Source organism: Lepus europaeus, chromosome 8 (assembly GCF_033115175.1).
Source record: "Lepus europaeus isolate LE1 chromosome 8, mLepTim1.pri, whole genome shotgun sequence".
Taxonomy (NCBI): Eukaryota; Metazoa; Chordata; class Mammalia; order Lagomorpha; family Leporidae; genus Lepus; species Lepus europaeus.
Window position 1 is genome coordinate 99,157,755 of NC_084834.1, and position 24,503 is coordinate 99,182,257.

Consider the following 24,503-nt stretch of genomic DNA (forward strand, 5'->3'; position numbering starts at 1 on the left):
CCTCTGTTGGAACAAGCATCATAAGAGAGACCCACTAGCATCGGGTAGGGCTTCACTTCTCTCTCTGGTTTCCTCCCCCACTCAGAAGCTATACTTCAGCATTAAACTCGTGTGTACTTGCCAACTTTCTGCATCATGACACAAAGACATTGCTGGTTAGGATCATTCTAGCCTGAAGAAAGGCAAGTGCAATGCCAGCCAGGCTTAGATGAAACACACGCTGTTTGCTGAGTGGCCACGGTGTTTTGAGGGTTCCCTTTATGAAAGGGTAACAGAAAGTCAACAGCCCACAGTTGCTCAGATCCGTGCTTTGGTCTCACTGCCACCACCCGCCACTTCCCTACCCGGGAGAATTACAGCCTAAGTGGTGTTTGAACTATGTCCCCAGGGGAGTGTTGAGTAAGATAAAAAGCAAGCGAGGTCACCAATAAATCACTTCTGGAAACAGGGACATTTCAGGAAAATTAAACAAAGAGTAGAAAAGCCTTAGCTTGCAATCTGTTGCTGCAGAATTTGAATGATGGCTTTCCTCCCTGCTTAGACAAACACCAAGCAGGAAGCTCTGGACAGGAAAAAAATTCTATCCGGAGAGCCACAGAAGAGAATAGCTAACGAGGACGGTCATTGTTGCCTCATCGTCGCTTAACCAAAATTGAGGCAGTTAGTCCTTTAACCCTTTCCAGTTGATCAGATCATTTTCACAAGTTCTGCGTCGGGGACCTGGCCACTCTGGGAATCGCGCTGCTGGGAACACCGGCTTTGAAAGTTATTTCACAGCTCAGCTGAGTCCCCGGACAGTTTCACTAGCCTCTCTCTTGTGCCCTGGTTATCGTGTACAGGTAAATTGCTCTCCATGGGATCTTTACTGATGGCACGGTAGATGGGAAAGCCATTTTCGTAGCTCACTTCTTTATGTTTGTAAATACCTTCTGGAGTTTGAACCCTACATTTTCCTATGTGCATGTGGTGATTTTTCTACTCGGCAAGTTTTGCTATGGTCCTTCTTCCCTTTTATTCCAACACTCGGACGTTTGTTAATTGCTGCCGTAGCCCATCCCACAACCATGTCAGCCCACATTTATTAGCTAAGCTTGCTGCTGGCTGCCTCCATGGCAACCGGCTGAAAATATTAAAGGACTTTCCCCATGAGCCCATACTGAACAAAAGCACATAGCCACTTCTTTCTGTTTTAACATTTGCCTACCCCAAGAGGAGCTGGACAGAATTCAGAAAACATTCATCTTCTGGAAACAGAAATCATCAGTTAGGTCAAATGCCAGGCCCCGTTTCTTTAGATGCCCTGAAGTGAGATGGTCGTAATCATTGCATTCTGATGAACAAGCCATGGCATTCACCTTGAGTAAATCACTTACCTCACTTTCCGTTTAGTATGTGCTGAAATGGACATTGCTGGAATGAGAACTTCTTATAACAGGTGGGGATTCAGTGGATATTCATTAATTCGACTAAATAATTTATTAAAGATTTTTTAAGTAATTTAAAAGTTCAAAATCTCCTCGGACATTAACTGAATTTTAAAGAAAAGCTAGGCACTGATTTTCATTCTCTTCTAAGAGTCCTTCCAGCTGTTAAATCCTATGAATTTATGAGTAGATACAACTGTAGGCCCAGGAGGAGATTCCAGATCATTGTTTTGTTGTTTGTTGTGAAGTTTTGAAGGAAATCAGTCCGACACTGGGTGGTACAGATCTACTCATAGGGCACCACGATTCTGGTATTATGTAATAATACCTTGCACACAATAGATGCTAAACAACTACTTCTTGATTCTTGCCAATTTACATTTTGTAATTACTAGTTTGGTAATTATACAAACTATACGTAGTGAAATTTTCCAATAAATAGGTCGTGTTATGGCAGTATTTAGTAGTTTGTGTGACTGCTACATGATTGTAAGGGAGTGCATTACCTTTATGCTTTGGTAGCATGGGACTTGACATTCCTGCCATCCTTCACTGGGACTCCTTATTTAATTATACATGTGTATCACTCCAGAGAGGATAACAGGAATGGTCTTTGTCTTTCCATTATACAGAAGTCAGACATTAGAAAAGCAAAAATCATAAAATTTCTCCCCAGGAATACTCCAAACCAGGCAAACAAACAGGAAACCAAACAAGCTTTGCCCCACTTGACCTTAATTGTGCTAGTTGGGTTCACTATATTTTTTGCTGAGGCCCAGGCCCTAATCTAGTTGCATTCAGTTCCAGTGATGTCCTCTTTGTTTAATGGGAGAAAAAGGCATCCTTACTACTCTCTCGGCTTTACAGGCATGGCCCTGTATCCTTTTCCTAATGGTTGCCAGCCTGCCCTGTCAGTTCTTTAACCACCTTCTGAAGCTTGCTTGCCGCCTGGGCTGTGTTTCAGACTCCTGACTTCCAGAAATATAGAAAGCACTACAGGTGCATTTAGGCTAGTTTCTCCCTGGAAACCTATCATCATTATCATCACACAATAATAGCATCTCCTGTTATTACTATGCGTCAGCTAAGCAGTATGCTTTAAGTGGATTATCTCATTTAAACCCCAACAATTCTGTGAGGCAAGTGCATCATTCAGTGCTTCAATTACTGAGAAAGTACATAGCAAATAAATAGTTGTGGTACAGAGAATTCAACCCCTGCCTTTGACACTAGCATCCCATATCGGAACGCTGGTTCAAGCCCCAGCTGCTCTGCTTCTGATCCAGCTCCTGCTAATGTTCCTGGAGAAGCATGGAAAATAGCCCAAGTACTTAGGGCCCCTGCCATCCATGTGAGAGACCCATGAAGAGTTCCTGGCTCCTGGATTTGGCCTGGCTCAGCCCTGGCCTTTGCAGCCATTTGGGGAGTGAACCAGCAGAGCTCTCTCTGTCTCGCCTTCTCTCTCTATAACTCTGTCTTTAAATTAATTAACTAATTAATTAATCTTAAAAAATAATAGAAGCAGGACTGTAACCCAAGAAGTTTCTCAACTGCTGTTCTCCACCTCTTCCCAATTCCTGTCTATAAATAGAGAATTGAATGTGAGCTACTGAGGTTGGAGCCAGGCTCCCTAACCATATGGCATTTATTTCCAACAGGGGAGAGGGTATAGGAATAACTGTACAGAATGATGCTGCTGTATGATAGTCTTCTCTCAATTCTCTTAGTGACAGATGTTTTATGTATTTTATTTGGATTCAAAATTGGCTTTTTTACTTTTTATCCCCATGAAATGCCACAGACAGCCCAAATTCCATTCATTACAGACTAGCTGTGTCTCTTATCACTTGTTTATAGAGGGTTCTTGCATGGCCCTAGCTACTTTTAGGTCATCTTAGGAAAGACAAAGAGCCATAGAAATAGTTTTAAAAATCACAAACCTTGCAAGCGTTCATTTTATATGCACACAATCTTTATTTTCCAACTTCTGTTAGTTGAAAATAAGAACAGTAGGAGATCTCAGAAAATAGTGGAGCTTTAGAAATACTCATGGTTACCTATAAACACAAGCCAAACATCCTCCTATATCCTCACTCCATACAAACAAGATGATATTCAAAAGACTTGAAAAGTACTTGATACCTGTATGTAGGCTACAAGAACCTAATTACATACAAGTGCATGGAAGAACTAAGTAGTACAGTTTTTTTTTTTTTTTACCCTTACCATATGAATCAAAAGGATAAAAAGACCAAAGTATGGATTCAATTCAGAACTCACTAGTGGCTTTTATCAGGAGGCATTTCCTGTAAATATATCAGGAAGTTGAAACAGTGACATTACAGGAAGCAGTGTTTCCGTGAGAAAGTATCGTACCTCGAGAAGGAAGTCAAGGCCAGGTAAGAGATAGAAGCAGACTTGTGGCTGCCAGGGTGCAGGACAGAAGTATTATTAGCTATGAAGAAATTACTTGAAAAAATTTCTTTTTAAAAAAGCGAAAGTCTTAGGCTAGGAGGGAATGATCTCTCCGGGCCTGAAATGTGACTGTGAGTTCCAAGCTACTGAAACAGGAAGGAAGCTGGGCAATGCCCTGTGCTGTGTTGCATTTGCCCTGTTAGGAAACCACGAGATGGGCATGTGATAAGCCCAGTCTGCTCCTGTCTCTGCCTCCTCCGCTGGGAGTCTTGACCCACACTGAATTTTTCTCAAATGGGCAGATTTTCCAATTCTGCAAAGTGACCACTCACCTAAATAGCAGGTTCCAGATAGTGGGGATCCGGTCTGTTTTGTATACGGTTATATTGTGGGTAACTGGACCATAGTAGGTGCTCAGTGAAATATTGTTGAATGAATGAATGCACACTGCAGAGTCCAAAAATTTGAATGCAGCCAGAGAAATATTTGGGACTTTCTTGCTCCTCACCTCAGCAATGATGACAAAAGAAGCAGCAGCAGCAGCAGCAGAAGTCATTTGTCATCTGTTATAGCAACTGAGATATTTTGTTCACCTCCAGTTTGTATTGTGGATTCCTTGCAGAAAAGTTGCCAATGTGATGGCATGATCGTATGTTTTGTGCATTTGTGTGAATGCGTGCATGTGTGTGACTTCTTACTGAGGAAGAGAAATCAAAGCACGGAGCCATCTTCATGTGTGGGGTTGACTCCTGCTGAAGTGGGAGACTTAATTCTCCTGATGTGGCAGCAATTATATAGAATTCTAAGAAGCAGGATTAGCTCATAAACAAAATAGCCCTTCCTTGTGAATAACACGGCTTAGCGATACTAAGAGAAAGGAAATCTGGGAAGGCCACTCCTCCACTGCCGAAATCTCAGGACATCTAAATTGGGAGTTGGTGGCCATGTAAACAAATTCAAATTACCTTCCAGCAAAAACCTCAAACTACTCATTTGAGATGGTTTTGGCTAGGAGATGTGAATTGAGATCAGAATCAAAAGCCACAGAAATACTGAAATAGCTGAAACAGAGACAGTCATTACAGGAAGCTCATGGAGGTTCAAAGGAGGTTAAAAACAGAAGAGGAAAAGCTACAGCAAGAGGGGCTGGGGGCACCGCCATCCCTGCTGGAATCTTGATGGTGTCCTCTGAAGAGGAAGGGGAGGGAGCTGAAGGTGCAAAGCAAGCAGTTTAGAGAGCCCCATACGGGAAATGGGAGTGCTGATGCAACTGAACTGGAACTGGAAGACAGCGTTGCAGCCAAGCTGCTACAGGGTGGCTGAAGACACCCACAGAGGACAAAGTCAGCCCAGAGCGGGACGCAGCGTGAACTGCAGGTCCAATATACACTTACAAACGATTACAAAGTCTCAAGTTCCTTATTGAAATGACCCCCAAACCGGTTTAGTTCTATCATGAGAGAACTTCCAAAAGGTCGTGGAAAAGGTTTATTGCGAAAAACCAAGCCCTGCATGGATTTTAAACTGCTTTTGCAAAAAAATAGACTTATTTTTAATCTTATTTCCCCAAAAGTCTTTATTGTGTTCCCTTATGTAATCATTCTAGAAATTTTCCATTGTGCTAGAATTGAATTGGTTCAAATATTGCTTGAAATAAATGGACCTCTAGGTTTAGAGGAGTTCTGTGTTAATGTGTAGAGCTGTCTCGCGATGCTGTTATGCTGTTGGTTAATTGTAATAGATAACATTTACTACACTTCCCACAAAACTTTTTGTGTATTATTATCAATCCTAAGAAATCTTTTTTTTTTGACAGGCAGAGTGGATAGTGAAAGAGAGACAGAGAGAAAGGTCTTACTTTTTGCTGTTGGTTCACCCTCCAATGGCCGCCACAGCCAGCGCATCTCGCTGATCTGAAGCCAGGAGCCAGGTGCTTCTCCTGGTCTCCCATACGGGTGCAGGGCCCAAGGACTTGGGCCATCCTTCACTGCACTCCCGGGCCACAGCAGAGAGCTGGACTGGAAGAGGGGCAACCGGGATAGAATCCGGCGCCCCAACTGGGACTAGAACCTGGTGTGCCGGTGCCGCAAGGCGGAGGATTAGCCTGTTAAGCCACAGCGCCGGCCTAATCCTAAGAAATCTTAAAAGGGTTTATAGAAGAAGTTCTCTAAGGTAATGTGATTTGTTAACAATTAGGAGACCAGGGTAGAACAGTCTCAGGACAAGAACCGACCACTCTCGAATGCAGAGCCTATGTTTTAACACTGCCATTCCATCTTGCCTCCAGACTACCACACCATTTGGTAGATACACGATAGTCTTCCCAAATTTACCTCTAATATGCTTCCATTTACATTTTCCCTTCTTACAAGAATTGCTATTTCCCTTGGTCAACCTTTAAAGGGAGAGAGAATGGACAGGAAAATGGTGAGGATTAAAGAATAACCCAAGGAAGAGGAGGAAAAAAGATGTCTGTAGATTATAAGGCCTAGAATGATAGAACATCCAAGCCAGTTGGTTATCATGGATTATGGGTCAATTCCCTCCCTAGAGGTAACTGCTGACCCCTGAGTAAGAGTCTTGATAAAAGCATCTTAGCAAATCAGTGACAAAACACTTTGACCAGATGGGGGAATGCCTAGTTATTCTTCTTACATTTATGTTATAGTACAACAATACTTTTGGAGGATTATTGTATCAATAATCTAATTTTACTATTATTACTATCATTTATAAAATCATAACAACTTGACGTGGTTAAGTGATTTCTCTGCAGTCATAGAACATGGTGCAGGCATTTGGCACAGTGATTTAGACTCCATGGGGGACACCAGCATCCCATATTGGAGTGCTTGCATTGGAGTCCCAGCTCCTCTTCCAACTCCAGCTTCCTGTAATGCATGCACCCTGACGGACAGCAGGTGATGGCTCAAGTACTTGGATCCCTACCGTCCATATGGGAGACCCAGACTCAGTTCCCAGCTCCTTGTTTTGGTCTGGCTCAGCCCTGCCTGGTGCTGGCATTTAAAGAGTGAAATCAGTGGATGGGAGACCTCTTTGTCTGTTGCTGTCTCTCCATCTTTTTTTTTTTTTTTTTTTCCAGGAGATATGCTATTTGCCAGTAAGGCCCATTTCGGGTTGAAGTTAAGTTTATGCCACTTAGATATGGTTGTTTGCTTCGGAGTCTGGAGCTTGTGTTTCTCACTTGGTTGCCATCCCAGGACTGTGACATGCAGAGGACACTTCCCCAAACAATTGGGACAGTTGGGACACACTGCTGCTTTTTCACGGCACAGTGGGCTCGCCATGCTCCTTGGGTAGGGGAATGAGCTCCTCAAGCCCAGTTGCCCGGAGTTATTTAATGTCTTCAGAGGGAAAGTGATAAATGCACAGAGAGGCCCACAGATGTGCACATGAATAAGGTCATCATGAAACACCCAGAGGATTTAACACAGAGCACGACCACAGTGCCAGGAATTTGAGGACAGATGTAGAACCTACGCATGCTGCGGCAGCAATGTGTGGACTTCCTTCTTTGTTGAGGAAAATTCAGGGAGGCCTTGTCTTGGGCAAGATTTCAAGTCCATAGCCTCTATGGGAATCTCTTCTGGGCTGGGCTTGCTGGGAGACTGGCAAGCAGGTGGCTTAGAGTCACAAAGAATGTGTTTCTAGAAATCTAAAACTTTATTTCATTGGAATGAATGGAATTCAATGTTTCTGTCATAAAACACCTGAAAATCCTGTTGCTCTTTGTAGAATAAAATGAATTTAAATATTTCAGTCATGAAAAGCATATACTTTTACATTGAATCAGATATTTTTGTATACTATTTTAAGAGAATGATATTACTTCTACACTAAAGGAAAATGTAAAATTTGTGGAGAAAAACCTACAACTGAGAACAGTCAGTCTACTAATTTAAATTTTTTCTTGATATTTTGTGTGGAAGAGACTGCCAGTTGCCTAACTTGACATCATTCTCCTCTTCTTCAACAGAACCCTGACTTTTAGCTGGGCACAGCATCGCTCAAGACAAAAACTCTGTTCCCAGCTACCCTTGTGTCTGAGTGCAGCCATGTGATTCATTTCTGTCAAAGACAGGAAAGCACCATTCCTGGTGGACACATCTACAGAGGCTTCTTAAAGGGATTCTCCTCAACTGGGAGTGATTCTTTCTGCTTTTCCTTCTTTTGGCCTCTGATGCAGAGGTGATAACCAGGAGCATTAGCAACCCAAGAGAACCTTAAGAGTAAGTCACATGTTAAGAAAATGGAAAAAAAGATAGCCTATGTCCCAAAAAGACATCTTACAGCAGCCACACCCAGACTGCTCTCTCTGGACACCTTTTAGGTGAGAAAAAACCTACAAACTTCTAGATAATGTACATCTTTCTTTTCTGGCTGGCAAAACCTAATCTCAATTGATCCATTGGCAATAAACTCCTCCACTCTGAGTCCTTATATTGAATTTCAGAACCTAAACTCCAAAAACTACTGAAAATTACTACAAGAGTATAGATTGAGAGACACAAATTTGGTTATTATCTGCTTGTTTTCTCTGAAAAATTATAAAAATAATCATTTCAATTTCTATTTTTAACTTTTAAAGTCTTGCTTTTGATAAAAAAAAGTAGGAAAAGAAAAATGGCTTAAGATCTCATTAGTTTCTCTCCCTGTTCCCCAAGTAATATTTAATAATGGTATAGATATTATCTTGATAAAATTATCTGTTTTTCTATATAATTATATATTTTAAGTTCATAAAGTACAGCCATATAATTACCTCATATGAGTCTCATAATCGATACACAAAGTAAGAGTAAGTAAGCAAGATAATCATAATTATTTCCCTTTCTACTAAATTAGAAACTGGGATTTCATTCTCATCACACCTCTTTGAAGCAGATGGAACTATCTTTACCTCTAATACACATAAAGCCAAATCATGGAGTGCCCACCTTCTGGTCCAAGGTCTTGTGTACAAACTGACATTCAATAAATTCTTGTTGACTGCTTGGATGTGTGCCTGGGGGAGTGAGTGAAAAAGGAAAATGGAAGTTAAAGGAAGTATCAGAGTCACAATGTTGGAATTCAAATGAGGGTTTCCTCATGCCTACTTTGTTTCTTTTTCCATTACACCATGTTGCCTCTCCCTAGAAATTCATTCCTGATTTGCTGAGTTGTGCCTTTGGGTGCACTGTTGGTGAAAGACAGTTTCAGATGGTCATCAGTGGTGAGCAGCAACTGATGCCCTGGCACAACACTGCACACATCACAAAGGAGTTTGCTTTCACTGGCAGCTCTCCCAATCCTCACATATTAATGCTGTGCCAACAGCTATTGTCTAGGACAAGTGACTGTGCTGGCAACATAGGATTCCCCTAAACAAAGTACTTCACATGGACAGCCAGCAAGGACTTCCATTTCTAGCTTTGCCTGATGCCCTCACACAGCTACAACATTTGTTTCACTTGGGAAAATATTCTCGAAGGCTTTGTGCTTTGAAGATTATGGCTTAACAATAATTTAAAGATTTGAAATAGGAAACACAAGAGCCTAGTGACTCTAATGTTTAGTGCATTGTCTATTGTCTGAAAGACCTGAGAAATGAGCAAGAACCAGAAAAAAACTGAAATTATCACCAGATTCATTTGAGGGTATGTGACCAAAGTGAATGTACTCCCAATTAAAATACCAATGACATTCTTCTCAGATCTAGAAGAAACAATGCTAAAATTTATATGGAACCACAAGAGACCCTGAATATCCAAAGCAATGTTAAACAACAAAAACAAAACTCAAGGTATAACAATATTAGACTTCAACTCATATTACAGGGCAGTTATAATCAAAACAGCCAGACTGGCACAAAAATAGACATTTAGGCCAATGGAACAAACAGAAACCCCAGAAATCAATCCATGCATCTACAACTGACTAATCTTTGAGGAAGTAGCTAAAATCCTCCCCTGGAGAAAAGGCAGTCTCTTCAGCAAATTGTGCTGGGAAAACTGGATCTCCATGTGCAGAAGTATGAAACAAGACCCCTATCTTACACCTTATACAAAAATCAACTCAAAATGGATCAAGGATCTAAATCTATGACCAGATACCATCAGATTACTAGAGGAGAACATTGAGGGAAACTCTGCGAGACATTAGCATAGGTAAAGACTCCTTGGAAAAGACCCCAGAAGCACAGGTAATAAAAGCAAATGGAAAAATGGGATTACATCAAGCTAAGAAGCTTCTACACTACAAAGTAGACACTCAATAAAATGAAGAGGCAACCAATAAAATGGGAGAAAATATCTGCAAACCATGCAACTTATAAAGGGTTAATATCCAGAATCTATAAAGAGCTGAAGAAACTCAGTAACAACAAAACAAAAAATCCAGTTAAGAAATGAGCCAAGGGCTTGAACAGGCATTTTTCAAAGGATGAAATTCAAATGGCCAATAGAAACAAGACAAAATGCTTAGGATCACTAGCCATCAGGGAAATGCAAATCAAAGCCACAATGATGTTTCACATCACCCCATTTAAAATAGCTCTCATATAGAAATCAAGAAATAGTAAATGCTGGAGATGATGTGGGGAAAATGTACCCTAATACATTGTCGGTGGGGATGTAAACTGGTACATAGTGGAAGACAATATGGAGATTCCAAACTTCCATTGTGTAAGACAGTATGGAGAGTCCTCAGAAATCTGAAAATAGATCTACCATATGACCCTGCCACCCCACTCCAGGGAATTTATCCAAAGGAAATGAAATCATCATATTAAAGGGTTATGTGCTCCCCCATGTTTATTGCAGCTCAATTTACAATAGCTAAGATATGGAATCAACCCAGATGTCCATAAACTAATGACTGGATAAAGAAAATGTGGTATATACACACACACACACACTATGGAATACTATTCAGCCATAAAAAATGAAATCCTGTGTTTTGTAACAAAATGAATTCAAATGGAAGCCATTATACTTAGTGAAATAAGACAGTCACAAAAACACAATTTCATATGTTTTCCCTGATCTATGGTAAGTAATAGAGTAGAAAAAATGTAATGTATATGAGTGCAATTGACGTTTTGAGATTTGATCATTGTTTATAGCCCTCATTTCAATTGTTGAGGAATAGTGTTTTTTTTTTCTTCTTAATATTTGTTGAATTCTTTACTTAGTGGAAGGTTAAGCTTATGAGTATAAAATAAGCTGAAACTATGTCATTGTAGAAATTAAAAGAAAGAATAAGAAAGGAAGGAAGGAGGAGGAAGGGTGGGAGTATGGGTGGGAGGAAGGGTGGCATGGACAGTATCACCATGCTCCTAAATTTGTATACAAGAAATATATGAAATTTGTTCAGCTTATATAAATAATTTTTTTAAATAAGTAAATGTACATTTTTTTTTGCAGACAACCAAGACAAATATTAAGCGATTTCTCATAGGTCATGTAATTTGTTAAGACATTAGCTATTGATTCTAGGCACTATACTAGTCAGTAAGCTAGTAGACAAAATTTTAAGCCTGCCATTTAATAGGTGAGTGACTTTAAAGAAATTAGTAGTTCTCTCTGAACATTGATTTAAATATATTTATAACTAGAATAATGCTACTTGAATCTCAAAGTTGTCAAAGTTCTAACTAATGCATTGTAATGTGTCTAGTTTAGAAGTCACTGAATTCCATGTTAGTTTCATTCCTTCACCCTGAGATTCTAGCTCTGTTTAAAGAACTCTTTACCACTACGTGGAAGTACCAAGAAATCCAACATAACATCTATCAAAACATTCTAAACTAGAATGCTTTAAGATACAGAAGTTTAAAACTTCATATAACACATAAAATTTACCAAAATATCTAAGTGGAACTGGAAAACACTTGGCTTGGTTACTTCACCTGTGATAGTTCTGATGCTTCGTGTACTTTGGGCCCAGACTCTGTAACAGAAGTCGGAAGAGCAGGTGGAGGTATTTTGGTGCCTATTACTTTGTCATGTTCATGACCCAAATGCACTGACTTATGCTGACGTGATCTGCCTTATGTTTTAATAGGACCAGTCTAATGACCGTATTGTGAAATAGGCTGAAAATGAGTGAGATCAGTAAGGAGATTATTTCAATAATCTGGTGAGACATGACGCAAATATTTGCTGATGGACTGGATGTGATAGGAGTCACAAAGGACTCCAAGTTTCTTGGCATGAGAAAGTAAGAAGGAAGATGTTGCCATGAACTTATGTGCAGAAGGCTACAAGAAGAACAGGTTTGGGGCAGACCAACAGTCTGGTATTAGACACGTTAAGTCTGAGAGGTTTCAGACATCCACATAGAGAAGTCACGTAGGCAATTGGATATGCAGTCAGAATCTACAGGGGGAGATCCGGGCTGGGGTGAGCATTTGGGTATGTTGGCCCATACACGATATTGAAAGAAGAGAAGGCAGATGGATGTTGGTGCAGCAGCAGCAGGTGGTAAACCGTGGTGGAGGGAGCTTGTGGCAAGCTCTTCTGAGTGCTTCGGTTTTCCCAGTGGGTTCTGAAGCAAGGTCATCTGGTGGGAGTGCCTGTTGGAAATTCAGAAGCAACGGCAAATGCCCAGCTGTTGAGAATAAAAGCAATCCTCAGTAACAGCTGCCAGGGACACGGTCTTTGTCACGAGGTTCCCAGCCACCGAGAGTTCTCTCCTTTGTTCGGGCTATCATTCCAGGTCTCAGTTTTCCCACCTGTATCTTTGTGGTCACGTGCTTGTATAATGTGGTTCTTGCCTAGACAGAGAATTTAGTCTCCTGGCTCGGAGAAGCTGGGGCCTGGGCTAGAGCGTGGGGAAGGTCCCAGGGCCACAGGTGAAATGAACAAACAAGGCCACTGAGGAGTGACATGGACTCCCTGACTCACACTCACGAAGTGATTCAGAGATGGTTGGGTGTTCAGGCTTCATAACGTGTGGCTCACACAGCATAATTTATCCATTCATTACCTTAAAAAAATTACAGTCTATTCTGTGATTCATAATTCATTTCTTGACATAAGCCTTAGAGCATCAGTTTTAGTTGTTATTTACATGATTGCAACAGCATTATTTACCATAAAATTTTTAAAAATTGGAAACAACCTAACTTTTGCAAGACCAATAGTTAAATAAATTGTCTTAGATCTGTAGAGTAAAATATGTTCTAGCCATTAAAAGTCATACAGGGGCAGACATTTAGCCTAGCAGTTATGATGCTGGTTAAGATGACCGTGTCAGGGAGCTGGTGTTGTGGTATAGCAAGTAAAGCTGCCACCTTCCAGCTCCCCATATGGGCTCTGATTAGTGTCCCAGTTGCTCCACTTCCAATCCAACTCCCTGCTAATGCTCGTGGGAAAGCAGCAGAAGATGGCCCAAGTGCTTGGGCCCCTGCTACCTGTATGACAGACCTGGAAGAAGCTCCTGGCTCTTGACTTCTGGCTTTGGCCTGGCTCAGCTCTGGCCATTGCAGCCATCTGAGGAGTGAACCAGCAGATTGAAGATCTCTCTCTCTCTCTCTGTCTCTGTCTCTTTCTCTTCTTCTGTCTCTGTACTTTCAAATAAATAAACACTTTACAAAATAAAGATGATCATGTCCCTACATAATCTCAATCCTCCTAGGATTTCTTCACCTGTTCACTGTTCCTTCTCATTTCAGTTGTAGATTCTCTGAGGTCTCCCAGATATTGGGTGCCTCCATCCCAGGACAAGTGATCAAACCCAAGTGATTGTGGAAAGGCCTCAGGAGGCAGAAGAAGAGCTGAGCTGGTGAAAGCCTGCGACTCAGGCGTGACGGATGCGGGAGTGGCCTCCTTCAAGTCCTGAGCCTTCCGTCAGACTGGGATTTCGCCCCTGGGAGCAGGCAACAGGCGCACTGTTCCCAGGACACCTAGCACTCATCATCTGTGCCTGCACTGTTTATTCACTCACACTCCTGAATTCTTCTGCAGCCGAGTCATATCCTGTTCTTCAATGAAATCTCTTCCATTTTACCTCCTTGGACTGGAAGTGACAGCATTATCTCTGTTTTACAGTGCATGAAATATTTGCAGCCAAGGTAAGGCATTAGTGATGTGTTAGTCTGTCATGCAAAAAAGGCAAACTAGTTGAGATCAGGTGAGGCCACCTGATTTTGGAGTAGCCAATAGTCATTGCAGGCGGTGCACCCTGCCCCAATTGGATTGGAACGCAGCATCCTCCGCATTGGACGATCTACCCAGGTTTCTCTCTGGGACGCTGGCTTTAATTTCCTTCTGCTTCTTGGAGATTGGGAAATCACCCAGGCCTCCCAGATCTTGGCAAGGGACAGACTGACTTCATGTTGTTACTCAGCGTTTTGTTTCTTAGTGGAATGCCTGGCTCTGCACAACCGGTTTGTAAAGTCTAAAGATCTCCTGGGTGTGCCCAGAAACAGAGCAGGCTGGGGAAGAGATCTGTAAAAGGACACAGGGTGAGAACAGAAGGATTTCACAGCTCTGCTAGCCTGAATGAAGCCTCTGTCAACAGCCCAGGCGCCTTGGAGCCCTTGCTCTCTCTTTCGGTCACAATCGCACCCACTCTTCCAGGGATACCTCAAACCCTGCCCTACTCAGCCTGGTTTAATGTACTCCTCTTCTGTGTATCTTATAATATTTTTTAATTTTGTCTTATTTAACAAATTTTCCTTGTGCCATACTCATCTGTGTGTGTCTTATATATGTATGTCACCCTACTAGGTGGTATGTGTGCTAGAAAATTAGAGGGACCCAACTTATCTTGATCTCTCTCTTTGTAAGCACAATAATTTGCACTTCTGAAATAAAAATGCTTGGATTGACTGGATCTGAATCCCAATCCAAGGAAATAGTTTGATTTTGACTGATCTAGGAATACTGAGTGATGTATAATTCTTGCCTCCCCTGGGGGGACCTAAGACCTCAGGTGGACTTCAGCTACTCCTTGCCTCCCCTGGGCGGACCTGAGCCCTCGGGTGGACTTCAGCTACTCCTTGGCTGGTGACAGTTTCAGCAAAGGAAAGATTTCCCAGCATTGCTGTGGCCTACAGGAATCTCAGCCTTCGTGGACCTTGATGTCTGTCTTTCAATGATAATGGAATTGCATCTATTTTCATGGTTCACATACTAACGTTGTAAAAATACTGGAAATACTAGCAATTTTAATGCATTAATTTTTAAATGCATTAATTTTTAAAGAAAATAAATATGCTTGTATAGGAATATTAACATTTAAATTTTTTATTGTAGATGAAGTGGGATTTGGTGAATTTAAATGATAATATAGATCTGTGTGTAATATCATGTAAGAGTTTCACAGTGCATCTTTGGGTAATACAAAAACCTCCTAAAGCAATATTTTTAGATTATGCCTTTTTTTTTTGTAAAAACAAACAAAACAAAATCTGCAGGTAAAATATGTGTACAAGGAGCTGGCACCTACAGCACCGACATCCCTTATGGGTGCCAGTTTATGCCCCGGCTGCTCCTCTTCTGAACCAGCTCTCCGCTTATGGCCTTGGAAATGTATTTATTTATTTAAATTTATTTATTTAAATTTATTATTTGTTAAAATTTATTTTTATTTATTTAATTCATTTGGTAGAGAGAGAAAGATTGAGATTTTTCTACTGGTTCATCCCCCAAATGGCCACAATAGCCAGAGCTGGGCCATACTGAAGCCAGGAGCAGGGAAACTCAGTCCAGCTCTCCCAACTCCATGAGCCACCACCTGCTGCCTCCCAGGGTGCACATGAGCAGGGAGCTGGAATCGTGAGCAAAGCCAGGACTCCAGCTCAGACACTTTGATATGAGATGCGGGCATCTCAAATGGCATCTTGACTGCTGCTCCAATGCCCACTTCTGATTTAATAATTTTTAAAAGCTGGCAGTAACCAAACACTTTGATGATTATGAAAACACATTCAGTATCCAAGTTACTATTTAAAAAAATCCTCGTCCTATTGTGAGTCTAAAATTTCTCTGTTCCTGGTGGCTGGTGCGATGCAGTGGATTAAGCACTGCTTTCGACACTGGCATCCCATATTGGAGCAGCTGTTCGAGTCCCAGCTACTCCACTTCCAATCCAGCTCTCTGCTACTGCATCTGGAAAGGCAGTCAATGAAGGCCTAATTACTTGGGCCCCTGCCATCCACACAGGAGAACTGGATGGTGTTCCAGGCTCCTGGCTTTGGTTTGGCCCAGCTCTGGCTGTAGTCGCCATTTGTGGATGGAAGATTTCTCTCTTTCAGCCTCTTCCTCTCTCTTTCACTCTGCCTTTCAAATAAATAAGTAAATCTTTTAAAAAATGAAAAATAAAATCTCTCTTCCATTAAAACATTTTCTAATCTTGACTTTAAATATAAATTTGATTTAATTTTCATAGAAGATACACTTGTAAAGGACAAAACCAAAAAGGTCCATGATGGTACTTAGATTATGAAAAATATGTTTTTTTTAAAAAAGATTTATTTATGTATTTGAAAGTCAGAGTTACACAGAGAGAGAAGGAGAGGCAAAGAGAGAGAGACGTCTTCCATCTGCTGGTTCACTCCCCAGATGGCCACAATGGCCAGAGCTGCACTGATCCGAAGCCAGGAGCCAGGAGCCAGCAACCAGGAGCATCTTCCAGGTCTCCCACATGAGTGCAGGGGCCCAAGGACTTGGGCCATCTTCCACTGCTTTCCCAGGCCATAGCAGAGAGCTGGATGAGAAGTGGAGCAGCTGGGACTTGAACCATATGGAGTGCTATGGCCCGCCATGCCACAGTGCCAGCCCCCTGAAAAATCTGTCTTACCCCTACCTCCCAGCCATTTCTTCCCATTTACAACCAGCTACCTCACATGTAACATGTAGGATTTTTGTGTAGGACGTATGATTGTTTTGATATTCTGGCAGATTGAAATTGTTAATAATGCTAACTCTTCTTACTATCTGCCAGTTGTTGGGGCCTGCTGAAGAAATCGGACTAGATTTGTCCCAGGAGGGATGTAAATGAGACCAAATCATAAAGGAGACGAAACTGTAGCCCAGGGACATTGAGAGTACCTGTGATGCTGTGGCCCCTGTGGCTGAGGCCTCAGCCCGCGCTGGGCAGGTCTCCTGGTGGAGCTGCTCCAGGGGCGGTGAGGAAGTACATGTCAGAACGACCGAGAGCCCCCATCAGGATCCAAAACCAAGAAAGACGGTCTGGGGTAGACAAGAAGGAACTCACCAGAATTTCTTGTAGGATGGGCAATTTTTAACAAAAAGAAGAAACTAGTACAAAAGTATCTCAGCCACTGTGTGAAAGGAAATGAAACTCAAGCAGTAGTCAAAAACAAAACAAAACAAAAAAAAGTTGTCAACAGCTGTTACTGAAATCAAAATGGAGAAGATAAACACACAGCAGCCCCACCAGGACATCTAAAATGCAAAAGACTGATGTAACAAGTACTGGCAAGGATGCAGAACAAAAGGAAGTGCTCGTAGGACTGCAAGCCCTTGTACAAACCCTTTGGAAAATGGACAGCGTCTCTTCATGCTCAGCATACTCACCCCTTAGAACCCTACTTCTGGGCGTTTACAGAACAGAAATTTAGATGTTTGCTCAGCAGACATTTGTGTTAACAAGAAGCACTAATGAGGAAAGTCCCCAACTGGAAACCACCCAGAGGTCCAGCCGCCGGAGAATGGCCACATACACTTCTCGGTGGAAGGCCACTCAGCAATGAGAACAAAGAGACCACAGCAACATGGGCCAATATCGCAACACCAGGCTCAAGAGGGTCTGATTCCATTTAGTCAGAGTCCCAAAGCAAGCAGAACCCACTTCAGTGCTAGGAGCCAAGATAGGGTGACTAGGGAAGAAGTTGTTGACCAGAAAGGGGCACAGGCATGGGGGTTGGCAGAGGAGGCTGGTGTTTGGAAATGTTAAACATGTTCACTCTCTGAATTTGACTGGTGACTATGGGCATCATGATAGATTTGTAAAAACTTATTCAAGTGTACACTTGTAACTTGAGCATTTTCCTTTATGTATTACATTCTTCAGTCAATATGTTAACTATGTTTGTCCATGGTAGAAATTAGCAAGTCATTGAAAACTTACCTACAGAAGGTACAGGTGTTTATTGTCAGCTTTATGTTGGTACAGACAATAATTGTGGACCTCATTTTCCATTTTTATAAAATGTAGATAATAGTATCTGTTTCACCATAGGTAATTCAGGTAAAAGCGTTTTGAAAATGGTGAAGTCCCACACGAATCACGAGGGGAAGAATGCTTTGTCCCTTCTCCCAGTGCTTGCTTTCTGTGAGCACAGCAACCCTGGCCTCTCTCTGCCCCTCTTCATGCCGACACAAGAGGGTAGCACTGATGGGTGAGTTTGCAGGTACCGTGCATCTTTTTCAATATTTCCTTCTTGGAAGCTGGCCTGTCTGGCATAAAAGATGACTACATTTTGTAGAAGTTGGACACTTTCTACAGATTTAGACAGATAGTAAGTGACAGAGGGGGAATTCGAACTCAGGTGTCTCTGACAACACAATCAATATTGACTGTCTACTAAACAACATTTATGTCATGGAGAGCTGAGTTGTATGGCACAGGTGAGAATACAAAAGGGATTTGGGAAAGGGAGTGATTCCTGAAGGGATTAGTTAAGTATGGCTTGACAGGATTTTCGTATTCCCATGCTCCGGGGGTCAGTTCCTGTTAAGTTCTCCCAGTGTCAGCCTCAGGAGCCAGCATGGCTGGAGTCAGCATTTACCCCTGCTTGTCTACACTAGAAGTGTCTGTTGTTAGAGAAACAGAGCTAACAGAATTGAGTCCCAGGGTCATGTGCCAGTTTCTCTGCTAGGTTAGTTCCAGTTTGCATTTACCTCTGTTGGTGTTTGCCTTTGAATTCTTCTGGGCTTCACTTCATAAACCTTTCTAAGGTACGAGAAGGAACAGGAAGTGTGATTCCAGCAACTTCAGTGTGAGAATGTGCAAAGGGCATGTTAACAGCATTTCATAAAGGGAGACTATTTTTATTGAGATACAATTTACATTCAATAAAAAGCATTTATCTTAAATGTGCAGTTATGGTTAAAGATTTCATTTGTTTATTTGAGAGAGAGTGAAAAAAAACTCGCTCGCACCCACTCATTCACTCCCCAAATACCCGCAAAGGCTAGGGCAGGGCTGGCACCAAAGCTGGAAGCTGGGAGCACAGCCCACACTTCCCAAACAGACGGCAAGAACCCAGTCACTGAATCCATCACCACTACCTGCCAGGGTCTGCATTGGTGGGAAGCTGGGGTCAGGAGCCAGAGAAGGGGATTGAACCCAGGTACTCTGATTTGGGATGCAAGTGGTTTAACCATTAGGCTGAATGTTTGCTCCCATTAAGTGAGTTCCAATCACTTTATATATCCATACAGCCACCACCCAAAATGAGACAGTGAACATTAGCATCATTCCAGAATCATAGTATATAATTTTTACATATGTGCATCTGGCTTTTTTCACTCAAGATTATATTTTAGAGGTTCACTCATGTCATAGTATTTACCAGTAGTCTGTTCCTATTTACTGCCAAGTGGTATTCAATTGAATAAGATACATGACAAAATGCTAGACACTTAGGTTCCTTCCAGTTTTAGGCTATTAGGACTAACGCTGCTATGACTATTCCTATGAAATCTTTGTGTGAATGTATATTTTCATTGTTTTTGAGTAAACACTTAGGAGTGGAACTCTTGGGTCACAGGGCAGATGTGTGTTTGTTGTTATGACAAATGATTCTCCCAAGGGTTGAATCCCTGTACATTTCTTCTCCCAAAGTTGCTTTGTCTTCCTGAAGGAACTTTTTTTTAGCAAAGTCAAACTATGATGACATCTCAGTAAAGAATATTTATTACAGTGTCCAGGGTGGGAAAGATTTCTGTGGGAATCATTCGGAGGCAGAAGAAAACAGCAAACAGAGAGTGGATTGGCACTCACCAAATAGAGTTCACCAGGAAGCCAGCCCAAGGGGACCACGTGGGCTGTGGGCTCCAAGGCTCCCAATCAAGGCTGTGTTCTCCACTGATGCCATTCATTCCACATGCCAGGCCCTCCGTCCGTGATCCAAGAAATCTGGGCAACTTATTGTTTTTGTTCAAGTTGTACTTCATTGAAATTCCTTTTGGAGTGTCTCTTTTGGTCACAAGTTCCCTCTCTTGTCTGATAGCCAGGACAGTGAAGCTTAGGAAAGCAAGGCTTGTTGGATGTGTGTGGCTGACATCACCTCCAATTGATAGGGGAAAGGGCTAACCCGTCCCAGCTTGTGGTCAGCTTCCCTTTGGCTTCTTACAAGTTGATAGCAAGTTATTGTTTATCTTTTGGCGTCTTTTCCCAATTGACTCTTAGTCAGGTTTTTAGTTTGTTTTCTATGCCATTGTATTCAAGGGAGGGAAAGAACTTTGGCAGCATTTTAAGATGATTTCATGTTGAGACAAAACTTTTTTCTATGAATTTTTGTTTTTAGTAATCATGACAGAGGCCAGAAATAGTAGGGAGTAGCCCCAAAGAAATGACTCTTTTTAAAATTTCTGTATTTTATTCATTAGTAAGAGAGAGACAGACTATTTCTAACAAAAGAGAAGTCATCCATTGAATGGCTCACTCACCAAATGGCCACAACAATCAGGCTGAACTTGGAAGCCAGGAACTCAATCCAGTTTTCCTACGCGAGCGGCAGGGACACTTGACAACCACTTGTCCCATCATTTGCTGTCTCTCAGGATGTGCAATTGTAGAAAGCTTGGAAGTAACTGCAGGACTTGAACTCAGGGACTCTGACATGGCATGTGGGTGTGGGCATCCCAAGCAGCATCTTCATTATTGCAACAAATGTCCTCCCCAGGGATTAATCGTGGCTTTCTTTAAGCATGGCGGATCCTGGTGGTATCTCCTTTTGATTCCATCCTAATAGTAAAAATCCCTGCTAAAGTAGGTCACCAGCAGCCCTTATTCATCGAACTGTCTAGTTGGTCAATTGTCACACTATTATCTATTCTTAGCGTACTACCTGTAGCTCAGTGATTCAGTTTTACCTGATATTCTAAACACAGAGCTCCAGGGAACACACTGGCTGGCTAGCTTGAAACAAGCACCCACCCCTGCCGTAGCCTAAAGGAAAGAGAGCTGTGGTAGGTCCTGGTCACATATGGGTCCGAAACACAGGAAGTGAGCTCCTTGCCAGAGACCGAGAGAAGGTTTAGGTTGCTGCAAGAATGGGATGCTGTTGAATAAAACCAGTAGGCATCCAGCATGGAACATTGGCACCAGCATTGCACTCTTTCTGGAACATTCCTGGTTTCTGTCCACTGCCCACACCGTCACCACAAGGTTCTAATGACTGGTTCCACTCATCATTTGGGTTTCAGATTATGGGTCACATCAACAGAGAGGCTTTTCTCAATACAAACACAAGTCCCTGCCTGGGTGTCTGACAGCTCTTGTCAGTTGCAGTTATGTATTCGTTTGATATCTAAATGCTACCTTGACTCTAAGCTCTGTGGGTTCAGGACAAGTATATATTGTTCATCATATAGCAGGTTCTCAAAAAATATGCAGAACAACAGAGTAAGCATGAAAGGAAATCTGCCACTGGATTGCCTTGATTTCAGGTCTTACGCTAACTCCCTGGATGCTATTTTTTAGTCAAAGGTCAACAAATGAACATCTGATTCAACTTTAGACTCAGCTGTTACAACCAGTTAAAAAAAAAAACAAAAAACTTGCCTCAATTTTGCAATGAGGAATTCGAGAACGACACAACCCTTAGAAGTGAGCACCACTGGGTAGATCATGGTATGGAATTATCTTTCACGATGAATTAATGACTATGTCCCTCCCCTTGCCCAGTGCTTTTATCTGATTGCAGTGACACAGTAATCCAGGAAGAGAAATAACACAGGAAATCCTGTTTAACAGATGGAAAAAAAAAATGTTCTGAGAACAAGAAAGATGAGAAGAATCACACCGACTCAAACAAGTTATCGCTCAGCACTCCTGAGAGTGTGGTTCCATACTCTTTCTACCAAACACATGTTGCCCAGCCCCTCAAGCTCACTCTGAACACACACTGCTGTGTCCCTCAGTTGTGGGAGTGCTCCAAGTCCTACAATGTTCAATGTAGGCAATTCGAATATGAATAGATTTTAGGTTTTCCCTACTTTACAGGCATTCTGGTTATCTGAGTGTTCAGCATTCCTTCTAACACTGCATGCTTTTTAGCTCAGGACTTAGTCCATCTCCATTCTCATTCGCAGTGGTTCTCTGGCCTATGAGAGTCTAGATTTCTCCAGGCTGTAAGTAGACTTATGGGTGACACACGGACTGCAAGAGTTAGTAAGAGGAAAGATATCTTTGCTAAGGCTTCTGGGTCAGAGTCAGACATCCTCTCAATGGACTTGAACCTGAGATAATCCAAAACTGCAGTTGATTTGCTCCCATGTGGAATGTGAGGCTGAAACCAATCTGTGGAAGGCAGAGCTGAGAGATGAAAAAACCACAGCCTAGTGACACGTTTTGAACACTGAACCTAGTTGTGCCCAAAGCCCACCATACCCCTGCACTTTCAATTACAAAATTCAATAAATTCTCTCTTGGGTAAGTAGGGTATTCTGTTTTTATCATCCAGAAGGATTTTAACTAAATTATTTGATTACAATGTCCTCTTACTCAATTGCATGCTCTTTCTAAAAAGGGAGAGAAATAAGCGAAGTGGTACAGCTATTCCCTGCAGAGTTGCAATGCACACAATAATGGAATTGGCCACAACAAAACGAAACTAAATGGAGAGTCCTTTCAGTGGGATCTAGTTCCACTCTTCTTGTGTGAAATACTTTATCTGGTATCATTTGGTTAGTGATGGGAGGCCCCTCTAGGGTAGAACCAATCCCTACTGCTGGTCTCATACCTTGCTGGCTGGCAGGTCTTCCATAATTTCCCCTAATGAGATTTAATGCTCTAAATGATCTTCACACAGCTGAGACTCCCTCGAGCTTCCTAGACCCACATCCTCCTCTTGTTTCTCAAATGTCATTGCAAATCCATCCCAGGAAAAATCTGCCACAATTCTTTATCTCAGAATAAAATTTCTAGGCAACATCTACTTGCAAGCAATATACCTGCACAAAAACTAAGCCTGAGGACTCACTTTTCTGATGACTAGTCTCCCAAAAACAAGAATGGGATGGTGGCAGTTGGGGTTGGGGGAGGGACACGCTAGGAATCCTTTTAGGGTCAGAATAATTTGGTATACAAGACTATTTAGTTAGCAATAATGGTTTCAGCACAAGATGGTTTTAGATTTTCATTTAAAAATTCAAAGCATTTGATATCTCTCAAGAAAAGATGAGTCTATGGGGCTGGCGCTGTGGCATAGTGGGTAAAGCCATGCCTGTGGCACCAGCATTTCATGTGAGTGCTGGTTTGTGTCCCAGCTGCTCCACTTCTGATCCAGCTCCATGCTAACGTGCCTGCGAAAGGCAGTGAAAGATGGCCTAGGTGCTTGTGTCCCTGCTACCCACATGGGAGACCAGGAGGAAGCTGCTGGCTCCTGGCTTCAGTCTGGCTCAGCCTCAGCCATTACGGCCATCTGGGGAGTGAATCAGTTTGGGGAGGATCTCTATTTTTCTCTGCCTCTCCCTTTTTCTCTCTGTAACACTGACTTTCAAATAAATAAAGAAATCTTGAAAAAAAAAAATAACAGATGAGTTTAGTTTGTGCCCTGGTTGGTGAGTCACAGTTAATTTTCATTTCCCAAAATGATGCGTAACTCAGTCTGCCATAAACTAACACTGCCTCATTGGATGTCATACTCCCAACAGATAATAGCAACATAATGAATGATAATCATTTGGTAGATTTTTTAAAATACAGTATTTAAAGAACTATAAATAAGATGATAGGTGGTGCTGTGCTTCTCAGTGAATCCTGTCTTATTTTTTAAAGATTTATTTATTTATTTGAGAGACAGAGTTAACAGAAAAAGCAGGCATTGGGGGTGAGGACAGAGATATCTTCCATCAAAAGTACTTGGGCCATCTTTTGCTACTTTCCCGGGTATATTTACAAGGAGTTGGATTGGAAGTGCAGCAGATGGGGCTTGGGCTGGAGCTCACATAGGATTCCTGGGGCCACAGGGGGAGGCTTACTCTGCTGCAGCACAGTGCCAGCCCCAGATCCTGTCTTCTAAGTGGGGAAAAGAGACTACATAGCAGACGAAAACTAATTTCTTTTGCATTTGTGAAGCTGCATAGCTCATGATGCCAATACTTAGCCTGTGTGAGTAAAGACAGAGAGCTCTGTTATTTTTTGAGCTTATCAAAAATAGAAGAAAGGATTGCCCGTGTTAGTCATCTTCCCCTCAAATATTCCTGGAAAATAAAATACCGGAAGGACTGAAGTTGCTGAAGCAGAAAGTACTGTGGCTCAGTCCGAATCAAGGGGACTAGATGTTGGCCTTGTGTGGCTCTAGGCAAATGAACTGCTCGTGTGATCACTCCTCATGTGAAAAATGAAATATTGAGTAAGTGCTAAGGCAGCGTCTAATTAGGAATTTTGGTCATTGAAATGGAGCACTTGCTAATGTAATTCTGGGTTTCACTTTCGGTTCCGGTTCCACGTGGGTGACCT

At 42.0% G+C, this 24,503-nt stretch overlaps 1 long non-coding RNA gene across 1 annotated transcript; it reads left to right on the top strand.

Moving 5' to 3' along the window:
* The first annotated feature begins 530 nt into the window (after window positions 1-530).
* Window positions 531-18,849, top strand: LOC133765658 (uncharacterized). Its single transcript, XR_009866613.1, has 3 exons — window positions 531-839; window positions 13,516-13,914; window positions 16,791-18,849. It is a non-coding gene; the product is annotated as an uncharacterized LOC133765658 (long non-coding RNA).
* The last annotated feature ends 5,654 nt before the right edge of the window (window positions 18,850-24,503 follow it).